General features: G+C 44.9%; 1 long non-coding RNA gene across 3 annotated transcripts; it reads right to left on the reverse strand.

Annotated features, from left to right (window-relative positions):
* Positions 1-6,900: 6,900 nt before the first annotated feature.
* LOC123070196 (uncharacterized) lies at positions 6,901-11,349 on the reverse strand. 3 transcript variants are annotated; one of them, XR_006433529.1, is made up of 5 exons: positions 10,033-11,349; positions 9,805-9,887; positions 9,677-9,728; positions 8,934-9,055; positions 6,901-8,348 (listed from the first exon to the last, which is right to left on the reverse strand). It is a non-coding gene; the product is annotated as an uncharacterized lncRNA (long non-coding RNA). The 3 variants fall into 3 exon arrangements; XR_006433530.1 differs by lacking the exon at positions 6,901-8,348 and having other exon boundaries at positions 8,452-9,055; positions 10,033-10,765; positions 10,864-11,348; XR_006433528.1 differs by lacking the exon at positions 6,901-8,348 and having other exon boundaries at positions 8,452-9,055; positions 10,033-11,348.
* Positions 11,350-15,543: the final 4,194 nt, after the last annotated feature.

Raw genomic sequence — 15,543 nt, forward strand, 5'->3', positions numbered from 1 at the left:
ACATGGCGACGTTCTTCTTGTTTGAGGCCAAGCTAGTGCAGGAGCTCCAGGCACGGTTGCAAATGGAGGGCCTTCTGATTATTTTGCTCACTATTGTGTTGTTGTGCATTAGCACAGAGCACAACTAGGAGAGTGTCACCATGTGTGAGTTTAGCTTGTAGCATGTGCGTGTAGGAAGTTTGCCTCTTTCTATGCGCGCCGCGGCGGCGAGAGCACAAACAGTAGCAGTATGCGGCGGCGAGCAGCAGCAGCAGTACATGCTGCTGACAGCATTACGCGGCGCCGGCGAGCGGCACCAAAAGTACGGGCGTTGATGAGATGGGCTCACTTCGTCGACCAGGGCACCAACCTCGCCACCTTCCGTCTCCTTCAAGCGGGCCAGACTCGTAGTGGACCTCACGAAGTTTAGGGAAGACCAAGCCGCCCAGGCCGCCGCCGGCGGTACCCCCATCACCACCATTGCCGACGCTGTCCGCGGGTTGGACGGCTGGACGAGGAGCTTGAGAGGCGCCTGGAGGGCGTCGCCAAGCAGCTGCTCCCGCTCGTGGAGGTTGCCGTAGCAGGGGTCTTCTGCCCAGGAGAGCAGGTCCGTGCCCGGGAGCAGACACCTTGACCGCCAGCCACGCCTAGCCACACTTGGGACTGAGGAAGATACTGGGGATAGCATGTGACAGATGGGCCCATGTAGTAAGTGACAGTAGAAATCAATCCCGGCTGGGATCAAGCCTTTCGTACGTATTACACCAAACAGGATTTTACTCATACAGGGTCTGAATTGACCGGGATCTATAAATATGGGGTACCAACTTCAGAGATTTAGAGGTGAGGGTTTATTCGCGCCAACCTCTACAATCTCAGGGTTTATTTTAGACTTCACTCCTATTTAAACTAAATCGCAAGGGAACCGAAGCGATCAGACGATTCATGGGGCGCTGTCTTGATGCACCAACCCGCCAATACGGCTAGATCTGGCGGCGTGAGACAGAGAAAGAGGGCCCGATCAGACTGAAACACGCCAGCCAGTTAAGTCTTAGCCGCGTCCAATAGTCGCGGCTAGACATCGACCTTGCGGACGCTTTGTCAAGCAGACGCTGAATTTTCACTCTTCACAGTTTTCTGATGCTCCACAGAAGCCCCAAATACTTTCAGGGCCATTGAGCAGTGGTGCCTCCAAAAACACCCCAGAACATCATCCAAGTTTGTCCCATCACATCTAATGGGGTAGACCGTGCACTTGTCCAGGTTCACCTTCAGTCACGACACTTCTTCAAAATAGCACAGAATCTCCTTTATCACCTTGACTTCACTCCTTATTCGATTGACAAAAACAACATCTCCGTCCGCGTAGAAACTGGCCCCTAATCTTGCAGCTCTCGGAGTGGGCGGAGTAAGTATTCCCCTTTGCGCTACCATCTCAAGCATGCGTTGCAGCGGCTCCATTGCTAAGATAAAGAGCACCGGGGACAAGGGGTCCCCTTGCCTCACCCCTCTCTTATGTCGGAAGGGCTTTCCGGGAATGCCATTCAGAAGAACCCTTAACGTTGAGGATGCCGTAATTAGTGAAATTAGATCACACCACCTCTGTCCAAATCCAAATGCCTTCATTACCTTCATCATGTAGGGCCATCCAATAGAGTCAAAAGCTTTTGTAACGTCAAGCTTCATGGAGATGAGCAGGTGTTTCGTCGTGTGAGCATCTTTTATGAAATCATTTACATACAGAAAATTGCTTTCTATGCACCCTCTTATATATGAACACACTTCCACATGGAGATATTAGCTCTTTCAAAGAAGGTGTGAGCCTATTTGCCAAATTTTACAAAGGATTTTCGCCATGTTGTGCATCAAGCTGATAGGTCTAAGGTCAGATGCCATGTCAAAACCCTCCTTCTTCGGCATTAAAACCAAATTCGTCGTGTTTAGAAGATGCCAGGAATTCCCCCTGATTTGATGGATTTGACTCATAGCTCAGATAAGGTCTTTTTTGACAATTTCCTAGCAGCTCCTGTAAAATGCAGCAATGAATCCATCTGGGATGGGTGCCTTCTCAGGATGACATGCAGAAACTGCATCCTTTAGCTTCTCCAAAGATAAAGCCTCGTCAAGAGCCTGCAAATCAAGGCGTGGGAGTTGCAACCTGTCAATTTAGCTCCCCATAGGTATCTAAGGGGGCACTCATCAAAGAACTGAAGTGGTGTCATAAAATTGCCAGGTTTTTTTCTCATGATTGGTTGTCTCCTGGGCCTCTCAAGACTGGAACATGGTTTTTCCGATGCCTCCCATTTCCCCTTAGATGGAAGAACTTTGTGTTTGCATCATCTTCTTTTATCCTTGTTAATCTAGACCTCTTCTGTCAGGACCCCGATCCTATGCCACACCGATCTAGCATGTAACACCTCATATCCCTTTGCGGCCTCACGCACGGTATTCCCACGGGAGTCGCCTTACCAGGCCCGGGACCGTTTGCGCCTTTTGGCTCACGTATATGATAGTGTCGCTAGCATCCATATGACAAAGAACCCGGGCTGACATGGCTAGTCGTAAATCCAAAGTGGCACTAATTTACAGGGATAGGCATACATGACCCAACAACGAACGTGTCGGTCATCAGCGAGTGAATCCGGGCTGTAGCAACTGGGTTAGCAGAACTCCGGTAAACCGGGCTGTAGCAGGCTAACAGGACTCCGATAGACACCGCGTGACATTTCCCCGAAGGGACAGACACAGGAACAAAGAAGGACACATGCCGGCCAACCTAAGTGTTCCGGATCAGTAGCAAGCTACCAGGGCTCAGTGGAAGCACTAGGAGACATTTCCCGGTAAGAGAGGCTACCAAGGATAAACAACTAGATAGTCAGACCCCACACATACCAAGCATTTCGATAACATACACAAATATGCTCGATATGTGCAAATACAACATGGCATCACAACATGACTCTACAACTCAAGTATTTTATTCAATAGGCTCCGAAGAGCGAGATATTACAAACATGGGTCTCTCGACCCAACATTCAGAGCATACAAGTCTAAGCACATGCGGAAGCTTAACATGTCTGAGTACAGGCATCTATAAATGAAAAAGGCCGAGAAGCCTGACTATCTACCAGATCCTGCCGAGGGCACAAGATCGTAGCTGAGGTAACAAGCTAAAAGTCGAAGTCCACGTGGAACTACTAGTGAGACTGAAGTCTCTCTACAAAAACATGAATTAAGCAAACGTGAGTACAAATGTACCCAGCAGGACTTACATCAGAACTAGCTACATATGCATCAATGTCAACAAAGGGGATGGTGGAGTTTAACTGCAGCAAGCCAGCTTTGACTCGGTGGCTATCCTGAACTACAATTGCAGGTAACTCTTTGAGGTGGCGCACACGAGTCCATATATTCACCATATCAATACATCACTATGGATCCGCTCCCGTCACCCTACAAGAAGGCCATCCATAGCACTCACACTTATCTTGCGCATTTTAGAGTATCCACTTTCACTTGTCTATGAACTGTACAGGCAACTCAGAAGTCCTTTACCGCGGACATGGCTATTTGAATAGATGATGTTAACCCTACAGGGGTGTACTTCTTCACACACGCTCTCACCACTTACCGCCGTTTACACGACATGTACTCGGCAACCTTCAAGCGGAAGCTCAACAAGGGTGTCGGCCACGACCGACCTAAACACTCAAGTCTCTAGTCCAGGTTTATCACCTATTCAGGTTCCATCCGCAGGGAGTCCGGCCGAGGTTTCCACATACGGCCCCGAACGATGTGTACATGGTTCCACGACACCAAATGGGCACCCGGCATACCCGGCCACATGCATACCGCATCACAGCCCACCCCACGGGTCAGCGCTGCCCACGGCCTCCAGCATGCTACAAACACCAAAAACTACTTGCAACTCCTGGACAAAGGATAAGGGTGATTAAGAAGCCGAGGGGTCCATTGGTTTCGCGCCCAATGCGTGGTAGTAACTGTTTCATGGATCACAAACACAGAACTCAGTTCTGAGGACGGCTTCAATGAGACAACCCACCATGTACTCCTACATGGCCTCTCACCACTATCTTTACCAAATCGTGTTCGCACACTTAGCTCACACACAGTAGGACATGTTCACACACCTCTGATTCATCCCCGATGAATCAGACCTGACTCAACTCTAAGCAGTAGCAGGCATGACAAAAAAGCATGAATATGTAGGCACAATAGGGCTCAAACAACTCCTACTCATGCTAGTGGGTTTCATCTATTTACTGTGGCAATGACAGGTCATGCAGAGGATAAAGGGGTTCAGCTACCGCAACAAGTAACAGATGAATTGTTGTTGTCCTAATGCAGTAAAAGAGAGTAGGAGCGAGAGAGTAGGATTGTATCGGAATGAACAAGGGGGTTTTGCTTGCCTGGCACTTCTGAAGATAGTATAGTTCTTCATCGGTGTCATCGATCACATCGTCGGTACACGTCTACTGAGAGGGGACACGCACCGACAAACAAAGAAGAAACACAATCAATGCAATGCACAATATGATGCATGATCATGATATGGCAGAATGAGTGTGTTGGGCTAATGCAACTACAACCAGCTGGGTTTGAGCCATTTTGAACCAAAAGTTCAATCTCAAACTCAACTTATGAATTTAAATAGTGCCTTATCATATTTTGCACTAAACAACAAGGTTAAGTAGCTTTAACATGCATGAAACCAGTACAGATGGATATATTGGATTTTTCTGATAATTTTTCGTATATAACTTATTTCATTCTGAGCTATGTTTGATTTCTGTGATTTTTAGAAGTTTAGGACATTTTCTGGAATTTCCTGAATAAACTTAAATCCAGAAAATGTTTTACTGCGTCAGCATTGCATCATTGTGACGTCAGCAGGTCAACAAGGGTTGGCCCGGGTCAAACCTGACATGTGGGGTCCACACGTCAGTGTAAAAGGGCAGGGACAGAGGCTGACCAGTGGGTCCAGGTCAACGGTGACGTGGCAGGGTCAAACTGACACGTGGGGTTGGCTGTATTAACCTAAACTAAACAGGGAATAAATTTGGGGTTAATTAGGGCATAGGGCCCACGTGTCAGTGGCTGTGGGGTTGGTTAGCGGGGTTATTAGCAGGTGGTTAGGTGCTAATGGCGGCGCCACGTCAGCCTCGCCAGAGTTCGGCCGGCGGTGACCAAAACCGCGGCGGCAATTCACCAGACCTATGCTACAGGCGGCGGATGGATGTGCGGAGACCACCAGGACGAAGCCCAGGCTCGGCCGCATCCAGGGGAGGCGACGGATCGACGCGGGGTGGCCGGAGCACGCCGGAACGGGGCTCGCGGCGGCGCCGGAGTTCGGGTGTTTGCGGGGTTGGTGCTACGGTGCGCGAGACGGCAAGCTGGTGGGCGTTCTTGGCCCCTGGGAGCACGGTGAGTTCGATGACACGCTCGAATGCGAGCACCAGCGACTGTGGCTACGGCGGCGACATGGACGGCGGCTGGAAGCTCATAGCTCCGGCGGCGACATGGACGGCGGCTGGAAGCTCATGGCTCCGGCGATTGGCGTGGCTAGAGCGAGCAAAAACGCGCGGGGAGAGAGAGGAATCGAAGAGGAGCTCATGGTGGCGTCGACGACAGTCTCAGTGGGCTCGGGGACGGCTTGGTGACGATGAAACAACAACGGCGATCTCGGGCGGCTGACGATGAAGACAACGGCGGTGGCAACGTTCCAGGCCCTCCCGGCTCGCGTGGCTCGTCGAGGATGAAGAAGACAACGTGGCGGAGCTTCTGGGCGCGTCAGTGAGGCGTGGGGTGGCCGGTGGCCGCGCTGGTTCTTGTCGGCGCAGCCGCGGTGGCTTCGGCCATGGCGAGGAGAAGCAGAGGAGCGAGGGGAAAGTGAGCAGAGGGAGATGGTTCGATGTGGACGGCAGCGGTGAAGTCATCCGCGTCGTCGACGTGTCCCGTGGAGGAGCCAGATAGCTGCTGCGTGGCGTGCGACGAGCGCGCCCGCGTCGGGCACACGACCCATCCTCCTGGCGCGATGGAGAAGACGGTGGCGGCACTGGTGGGCTGGGCCAGGTAACTGGGACGCCAGGTAAGTGGGGCTGCTGCTACAGGTAAGTGGCCCAGGTGGGTCTTCTGCTCTGTCTTAATTTTTGTTCTGTTTTTCTTTATTTATTAATTTTGCCACTGTTTTTTTAAATCCCAACAAATGTGAAAACAGTGACAACATTCCTCTGAATATTTTTATATTACCCAATGGGATTATCCAAAGGCACATAAATTATTTTAGAGTTATCTGAAGTTATATTCCATATATTAAGAATATAAAACCAAATCCAAATACAATATTGATTTAAATTCAATGCCTAAAATAATTCCTTAAAAATGTTCATTATTTTTGGTTTGGACCAAAGGCCATGCCAAAAATACCAAATATCAATAAAGATCACTAGATCATGGATGGCGCGCGCTGCCGCGCCCATCCATTTTTTCAAGAGGTTGGTTTGAATTTTCTTTTATATATGAAGGAATGAAACATGAAAGTTAAATTTGGTAAGACCTATCAATACAATGTCAGTAATTGAAGTGAGGGAATTTCAATCGTTCTACAAAACAAAAAGGGGTCAAATATGTAACACATATAGCTTGACATAGGAATGGATCATTTTATTGGATGGAGCAAAAACTAAATTGAACATCAGTTTATAAGTTTTTTTTTCTTGGCGAAGTTGTCACAAAAATTTGTAAAGCGTATCCTTGAACATAGAAATAAGATATCAATAGTTTTGGCCCATCCAACGCATTAACAGAGCTTCAGAACTTCTAAATCGGGAGGTGATCTCACAACTGCTACCCATTTTGTCTCGGTTGTATTATAATCATCCCATCCCCATACTCAATAAACCAAACGCATGAAAGGTCGCGGGCACGCGCCATTGCACAGGAGCTCACCTGCAGCACTTGCTCGAGTATTTGCTATTGATATGACACACGGAGCTTCCTAAAGCAGTAATACCTGTGTTATTAGCACTGAGCTACTGAAGACACAAGGTGTACGTAGTTGACTGCCTTTTCTACTGGAGACACAAGGCGTAGTTGACTTCTTTACCTTCTACGCACGTATTTACATAAGATTCACTGATCTATATGGACCTTACCTGAGATGCTTTCCTGCTGAGTGTATCTCAAGCACCATAAGTCATAATAGGTTCCACCCGTAGCGACGAGTCCATCCACGATCCAAAGCGGTAGCTCCCATCTCCTCTTCCTCTCGTCGGGGTGGTGACGTTGTCGGGGCTGACGGTGAGGAAGATGGCGTAGTCGCCGGACGCATGGCTGCCAGCGCCATGTCGAAGGAAGATGGGGCTTGTATTGTCACGCAGAGGGAGATGAGGCCACAATACGCCCCCTCGCATCTCTTTCACTGCCAGCGCTGCTGCCTGAGCACACGTAGGGTTTGCGAGCCATGCTGAGCGCGTTGCTACACCCGTCTATTATTGTCCTTATAATTGCTAGGCATCCAAAGTAATTTGTATACATTTGTTTGAATTGTTTTGAAGTACTGTGCTTTAGTATAGTTTGTGCTTTCCACCATCAATGATGGTATGTAACTGAATAGAGAAATTCTATTGGTTGCAAGAGAAGAGTGTGTTGAGCTTTTTTCTTAGGTCCAATAAACTTGTAGTTGTTTGACCTTGGGTCTGAGGTGTTTTAGTTTTGAATTAGGATGATTGATGGTTTTGTGATTGATCCTAGCCTCTTTTGTCTCCTAAAAAAGCTCCATCGCAAAGGCTCACATCACTACATCCAAAAAACAGAAAAGTTGAAGAAAAACAATAGAAATATGAGAAAATGAAAGAAATAGATCGTACATATACTGCAAAAAATTGGAAATATATTAACTAAACAATATCAATGCATTCTAAAATTGTTGATGACCCGCAAGAAATTCTTCATTTTCGTCTAACAAATAGACATTTTTTTAATTTTGCATCAAACAAATAGACATTCTACAACCCCCAACTGAGAAGCATTACACTCAGGTATACATCCCTTTTGTAGGTGTACAATAAACTGAGGATACCCAGAATAAAATTGTATCCCAACAACTGTTTTCACATCAAGCACAATTGACTGTTCTATATCACGACATTCAGGAGCAGGCTTATCCTTTCTGCAACTACTCGGAGAAACGACAATTCATTTTCGGGCCTGAGGTCAGCTTTTCAGATTTGATCACGTGCGAGATAACTTGGCATCACAATGAGAGAAATAGATGATGCCCCTGTACTACCTCATGTATTGCCTTCAGGCATACCTGATGTATTGCCTTCAGGCAATAACACAATGTCCTAAATTGGTTCACATAATTTAGAGAAAGATAATCCACACAATGAGCAAAAGTAAAATATGGACGCTAATATATAATGCAGCTTAAAGTTGACATGTTGGTAGTGTCCAGTATACTGAAGTTGATAGTTTCTTGACTCCTACATATGACACTGGATTGCTTCTAGTCAATTAAATATGCAGTAGATAGGAAGAAAAATACAGGAGAATAGCACATGACCAGTATTGAAAGGACATGGGAAAACTACTTAGAGGTCAATGAAATATTAATCTAGTTTGCAACTGAAAGACTCTAGAATGATATCCTTATGCTGAAAATAATCTGCCACTTAGTTGCTACCTTGGCATCTCTCTGAAATTAAATACATTAGCACTTATTTTACTTATAACATTAAATTAATTGTTAAGATATGGATTTAGATATAAAATAACTGAAAGCTCTGAGACTTATATATAGCATCCATTTATTTTACCTGTAACAGATTTACATTTTGTTAAGTAGATGATTGAAAAGCATTCTTCATGCAGATCTAAACTTTCCTTCACTAAAGGTCGATAAGTGAAAAGAAGTGATAAATCAGTTGTACCCGTAAATGTGCATGAATGGCAGAAACCTGACTGGCTTTACGGCCTAAGACCACAAGGAAGTTGTCCGCTTTTATATCATGACGAAGAAAGTCCTCAAGTACAGTTACTCTACCTTGCCAATCTGCACAGAAAATTTTCATTACTTTTACTTGGTGGTAAAAAAACGACTAAATAAGGATTCATAAGATTTTACTTTGGAGATAAACATTTTCAGTGGTATTCTATCAGACATGTAGTCCAGCATTAATAGTCAAAATGATAAGATAGAGTAAGAAAAAAAATCAGCATTTGATTAGCAAGCAAAAAATATATTGTTTAGAGAGTGCATTTTCTATCGCGATAGTTGAATAATTCGTCCAAACTTGAACTAAGAAGATAATGGCCATGAACTTATACTATCCGTCCACTCCAAACCACTTCCCAATGCCGAATCCCTAATTAAGTTTGAAATGAAACATTAAGTTAATAGCCATAAATTTATTTTATTAAAATGCAGGTTGTTGTATTGCTAATTAATTAACATCCCTTACGTAATAGTGTATAGTCTCATGATGATGCTGATGATCCGTTGGTTTAACAGATTTATAACAAATTGTGGGATGATACAAAGTAGGAACATTCAGGTAGGTACGTTCAGATGCTAGCAGTTGCAGGGGCAATGACATGCCCTAACACTCAGAATTTATGTTGAGACAAAAAAATATGCTCAAGTTCTGAAAGAATGGTACCACTTCATTCTTACCTACATTTTTTCATGGCATAGTACTTGCTAGCACATATTGCAAGGAGCCATTCTGTAAGAAAATAACTGTCAAAATAGAAATTGGCCCAAATTATTGTTCTCAACATCAACACTATCACCGTTCTTACTTGAGGAGGTTCCGGGTGACCTTGAAGGGGTTTAGCAATGATGACCTTGCTGTTGGTTCTTCATGAACGGGTAGAAGAGGGTGCTGAAACACGTCATACAAGCAAACTAATTGGGCTATGCAGTTCAGTTGGCACAAAATTCAGTTAAATATCACGCAGCATAAGCAAATTGGGTGGAGGGAGGGGCGATGATCTCACAATAAAGGCTTAAAGACCTTGAGCACTTACTTGATGGTGACACAGGCGTCCTTTTTGGGTAGGCTCGGTGATCTCTTGAGGTCTGTCCCCTGTAGCAGCGACGCGATATCGCGGAGCTTGAAGTCTGAAATGGCGACATGGTTCTCTATCTTCACTTTGCACCCTTCATTGGATGATCCTTCCCCTTCCACATTTCTTCTCTGTGATGCCACCACACCGTGTCATTGGCAAACACGTAGATCACATGGAGGTAGCATACACCCTTCAGCTCCTTCTCGAGTAGCTTGCAGAGTAGCAGCAACAAGTTATTACATTCTTCAGATCTGCCTTACTTAGTTACTTCACATCTCATTTTCTACAACACCGCATATACTTCATTTAGAGAACTTTACAAAACCCTATCGTTTGGATTCCATATCATAGGATGGCATATTACTTTGATTGTCTGATCAACGAATCCATCAATAAGAAAGCTATTCCTAATCAACACAAACCATAGATCCAATACCAAAGAAAGTCCAAACAGATTAATACTAATACATTCGGTAGCATTGCCATGTTGACAGAATGCATCAGAGCAATCTCATTTGTGTACCTGCAACCTATTGGGGGTAATAGTCGACAATCAAAATGCTTCGACCATAAACGAATATGGTACTCTTGCAATGGTCCATGTTCACATATACTCCCTCCGTTCCTAAATATAAGTCTTTAGAGTGTAGATTCACTCATTTTGTTCCGTATGTAGTCCATAGTGAAATCTCTACAAAAACTTATATTTAGGAATGGAGGGAGTATATATTCTTCTGAACCATAAGAAGCCACGAAATTGATAGGTGTTGAGCTAGGAAAAATTGTCACCGCAGCGAAACAATGCAGGAGCTCAAACACGCCACCGAGTCTGAGCATGAACAACGTATGCTGGCTCCCCTCCCTTCCTGTCCCGCAAGCCACGTAGGATGTCGACCATCGTCATCGTCATCACCGCCTGGAATCTCTGAACCAGAGGAGGCGAATCCGCGCGGGAGGCGTGGAAGAAGGCGACGAAGGCCGAGCCAAGGAGCACGGGAGGCCGCTTGCGCCGCCACGCGTCGGACAGGGGCGGCTAGGGTTAGCCGCAGCGCCGCCGGCGAGGTAGAACAGCGAGCCGGTGGTGGATGATCGGAGGAGGAGAGTAGGACGTAGTCCGTGTGGCGCTGTCGCAGTGCGAATCGGCGGTGGAGGCGGCCGGTGCTGGTAGCGGCAGGCCAGCAGCGACGGCGCAATCTAGTGAGGGGATGAAGGAAAGGGAGAGAGAGGAGGGTGCGTTGGATGGGATCCTAGTAGAGGTCCAGTAGGTCAGTCGGCCCAATTGAATCTCCTACGCCCAAAAAAGCCACCGGAGCAGCGGCCCGAGAAGTCAGCGCAGCCTGTACGCGCGATTTAGCATGTACGACGCGATTTTGGTGGGATTAGGAACAAATCTGACGGCCGAGGATGCCTAAAAATGATGATCCAACGGATAAAAAGGCTAATGGTTTGAAAGGGCAGGAAAGATGCTCAGTTATAATGTATTTAAATTTTGGTTTCATTGAATGCAAATTTTAGTTGAACCTAGTTTGATTCAAGTGATGCTAGGGTTTGAACATCCCCATTTCAAGATTAATTGAAAATGAAAATAACGCATGGATGCAATGCCACTAATTACAAGCAAAACTCTAGGGCTGTGACAACTCACCCCCACTAAACAAGAATCTCGCCCCGAGATTCGAGCGTAGGGTAAGATGGAAGGGGGAACACAAACTATCACAAACTTCACGATCCAGGTTGCACTTCATAAGAACATTGATACGATCACCATCTTTGTCTCGTCGTCTTGCTCTGAGAACTCCAACTAACATGGCAACGAGAGGAAAGGGAAAACTCTAGAAGAATCGATCTTCTCGAAGATCGAACAACTCAGGATCAACTCATGGGGTGAGACATTAAAACATCCCGCGAGCTAAGACACAAAGCAAACATCCAAAGGGATGGAGTGAAATAGATGACGAAGGTTCACTAGGTAGGCAACAATTCCACACTTAAGAAGGTGGTGAACCATTGTCAATGTAGCGAGGGGTTGAGTTGCCATGATACCAAATCGAGACACTTCATGGAAGGTGACTTGTAGAATTATTTCCTTAAGTGGCAAAAAGAATAACCTTTGATTCAGATATCATTGAAACTCTTTATACCAGCCTAAGGCAAATCACAATCGATCATTTGAAGGAGTCCGAAAGAATGACATTCTCGGGCCAGAATGGATGATGTGGACTACCTTGTTGAAGACAACACAAGGGGTGATTTTTCTTATCATCGGAAATGGATGGAACCCATGGTAGGACCACTTTGAGGATGATCCCGATCAGTAATTACTGAGAAGGGTAGTCCATAGTAGGATGGCACAATGGCAGTGCAAGCTAGGAACAAGGTGCAAATGCTGGGAATGATTCTAGTAACTGGGGAGAGGCTCAACAATAGAGAGTGAATCCACAGTTTGAAAGGGTTATAGCATAACCGAGGAAACTGAGAGCACTATGCAATTGATGCCGACGATAAAACCTAGCACTTGCGCGTGCTCTCAAGAACTTGAGCATTTCCATATTCATCAGGGTTTTACTAATATCCATGTCAAGGATCCTGGCAACACAACATACTACCATGATGAATGGTGATGGACGATGCAGATGCAAAAGGAGATAACACTTTCTCAGATTTCACCTTAGCGGAGCCAAGGGGCAAAATCTGGATGATCAACCGAGAGACATTTATCACTCCGCTTCTAATGTTCTCCTTGATTTGCTAGCGCAACCCATTTATTAAAATGGTTTGGTACCTAGAACATCAATTAAAAGGTCGGACTTCGGGAGCACAAGAATCCGTAAGGATTAACTACGGAGGTAAATCCTACGAAATCTTCATGGGGAGGTGGCCAACTTTCTTCAATCGAGATACTACAATAATAGGTCTTCCAGCTGGGTGTGTTGGCCACGACATCCACTTTACCAGTTATCGAGGGACCAATATTATAGTTCTTGGAAAATGCTCCAACCATCATATCTGCCTGAGTTTCAGATCTAGTTGGTGTCAGGATATTCCAGACTCATCGAGTCTAGAAAGGAAAATGGAATTTTTCAACACAAACCAACGAGATGGTGTTGCAAGATTCTCGAGGAATAAACTGCGATAGCAAGCTCCAAAACATGAGTTGGTTCTGCTACAAACATGTGAACATGTTGTCCCAGATAAACATGATCACATGGTAGTCTTACAATAAAACACTACCGAGTTCCAGTGGGGAATCATAATTGAGGATATCGAAGTCCTTGCATAAGGTATACTCCTAAGAAGGAACTTCTTCTCCTTGAACAAGTCAATCAGTGGCTTGGTGTGCTAGGGATACATATAGAATGAAGATGATCGGTCTATCAGACCACAGAATACTTTGCACAATGCATGACTGACTTGGGATGATTCCAAGGGAGGTAAAACAAGCTCTCTCGAATTCACGGCGGCAACTTGCATCAAATGCACATGAACTAGAGGAAGTCACTTGTTCCATCCAAGCATAAGCTTCATGAATGGATCACGAAAGCATTTCTTACAAAATTTCCAACACTAGCTTAATGTCTAACAAAGTCATGGAGAAGATAGGGATGTTGTCGATGGGTTCAACAACAATTCATCCAGGTTTCCATGAAGATGAAATTCCATAATTATGAGATCAAGTGGTAGCATTGGTCAGAACAAAAAGATATAACGGTGTATGCTCGAGGAAAATCCATGAGTAAGACAACATTACGAACATCGTTGGTTCTGATTTGATTTGAGGATAGCCCACACTCAAATCAAAGTTTTGGCAATACAATAGGTCCAACAACTGGTCACGAGGATCAATCGATGAAGATACCATCTTTCTTCAACACACATACAAGATATCCCTGAAGATGAACTAAATCGAACAAGGTTCCATCTCCCAACTCTCCAAGTTGTTGTTTAGCTTGACCAACCAGCTCAGGGGTATGCAACACAGATTCTTGGAGAAGGGGTGGTTTATATGAAACCAACTTCATCATGAGCTCAACATAATAGTCAGGTGACGACCTGGTGATACTTCCGAGAAGATATTTGGAAAATCACGAACCACCGACATGTTACTAAGCTCGAGAACAATCTTGCTTTTCAGGGCAAGACGATATGATCAAATAAGAAAAGATTGACACAATCCTAACTCATTGATCGAAGAGTGCACCAGAGATATGGACTAGGTAGCACAATCAACCTTAGGGTGACGATTGAATAATCAACACGCTAGAATGAGGTTATTGTCCATTAGCTACCGAGCAACAGAGTTGCTAGGAGTATTGATTTCACACATCACGATTCACTTGTTGGCATTCCGGTTGCAACAACATGGGAACCGATGAATGAATAATGATGGAGAGAGTATCACTGTATCAAGAGTTCATATGATGGTGTGCAATTCCCATGACATTCTTGATATAAAGATGGTAATGCTTCAGGGTAGAACAGAACAAAAGCTGGATTAGCATTTTGATCTGCGAAGTACAATTGCTTTGACCCAATCCTAGATATGGATGAGGTACTGGAGTTTGTTTCCCCTAGTCATTCCGGAATATAATGGCTTGATAGACCACAAGAAAAAATCGGCATCGACAGTGAATGCACGCATACTCTTGACTATCAAATGATAGACGAGGGTCATAATGCAACTAAAGAGAACAACTCAAGGAACATATAACTTTCTGAGTTGTGGATGCATACGTTAGTATGTCAAATCAAGTTCAACAGGTTTCTTCCGGATAACCCATGTAGAAAAGTAGAACTGGCAGAGTCGCACTATAAAATGGAGACCCATCGAGAGCACTCCTGTTGTGATCTTTTGATCCAACAAACATCTGTCGTAAGTGGTTCATAGTATTTGGAAGAAAGAAATACCACAGACCTCGAGGACTAATACAAAGGTTACTAATTTCCCAAAGGAACTAGCAAACACTATCAACATGAGGTAAGTGGGGTGAATCTCGGGTTCAAAACCCAGAAGTAGAATACCTACTAACTAAATGGCATCACGTGATGCTTTCGAGAATAATGGAAAGAATCATCACACTAGGAACACAAAACATGGTTCGGTTACTAGGTGGCACTCTAAGACACCTAGGGTCATAATAATAGCTCCAACATAAATGCTGAGGCAACGTGGTACGTCAACACACTAGTTAGTGTGGTTGATCTGGCACAAAGGAACTTCAGAACAGTAAGAAGGAATTTGCAAATGCATCAGACTGTTTAGAAACCTGGGATGACTCGGACAGCATAACGGCTATGAATGCTCAAAATGATTTGGGACATCCTGCAAAATGGTGGCTGATACGTCCATTTTGCATCAAGCTTTTAGATCAATATTTATTGCATTATGGGCTGTTATTACACATTATATCTCAATACTTATGGCTATTATCCCTTATTTTACAAGGTTTACCATGAAGAGGGGGAATGCTG

This window comes from Triticum aestivum, chromosome 3B (assembly GCF_018294505.1).
Source record: "Triticum aestivum cultivar Chinese Spring chromosome 3B, IWGSC CS RefSeq v2.1, whole genome shotgun sequence".
NCBI classification, from domain to species: Eukaryota; Viridiplantae; Streptophyta; class Magnoliopsida; order Poales; family Poaceae; genus Triticum; species Triticum aestivum.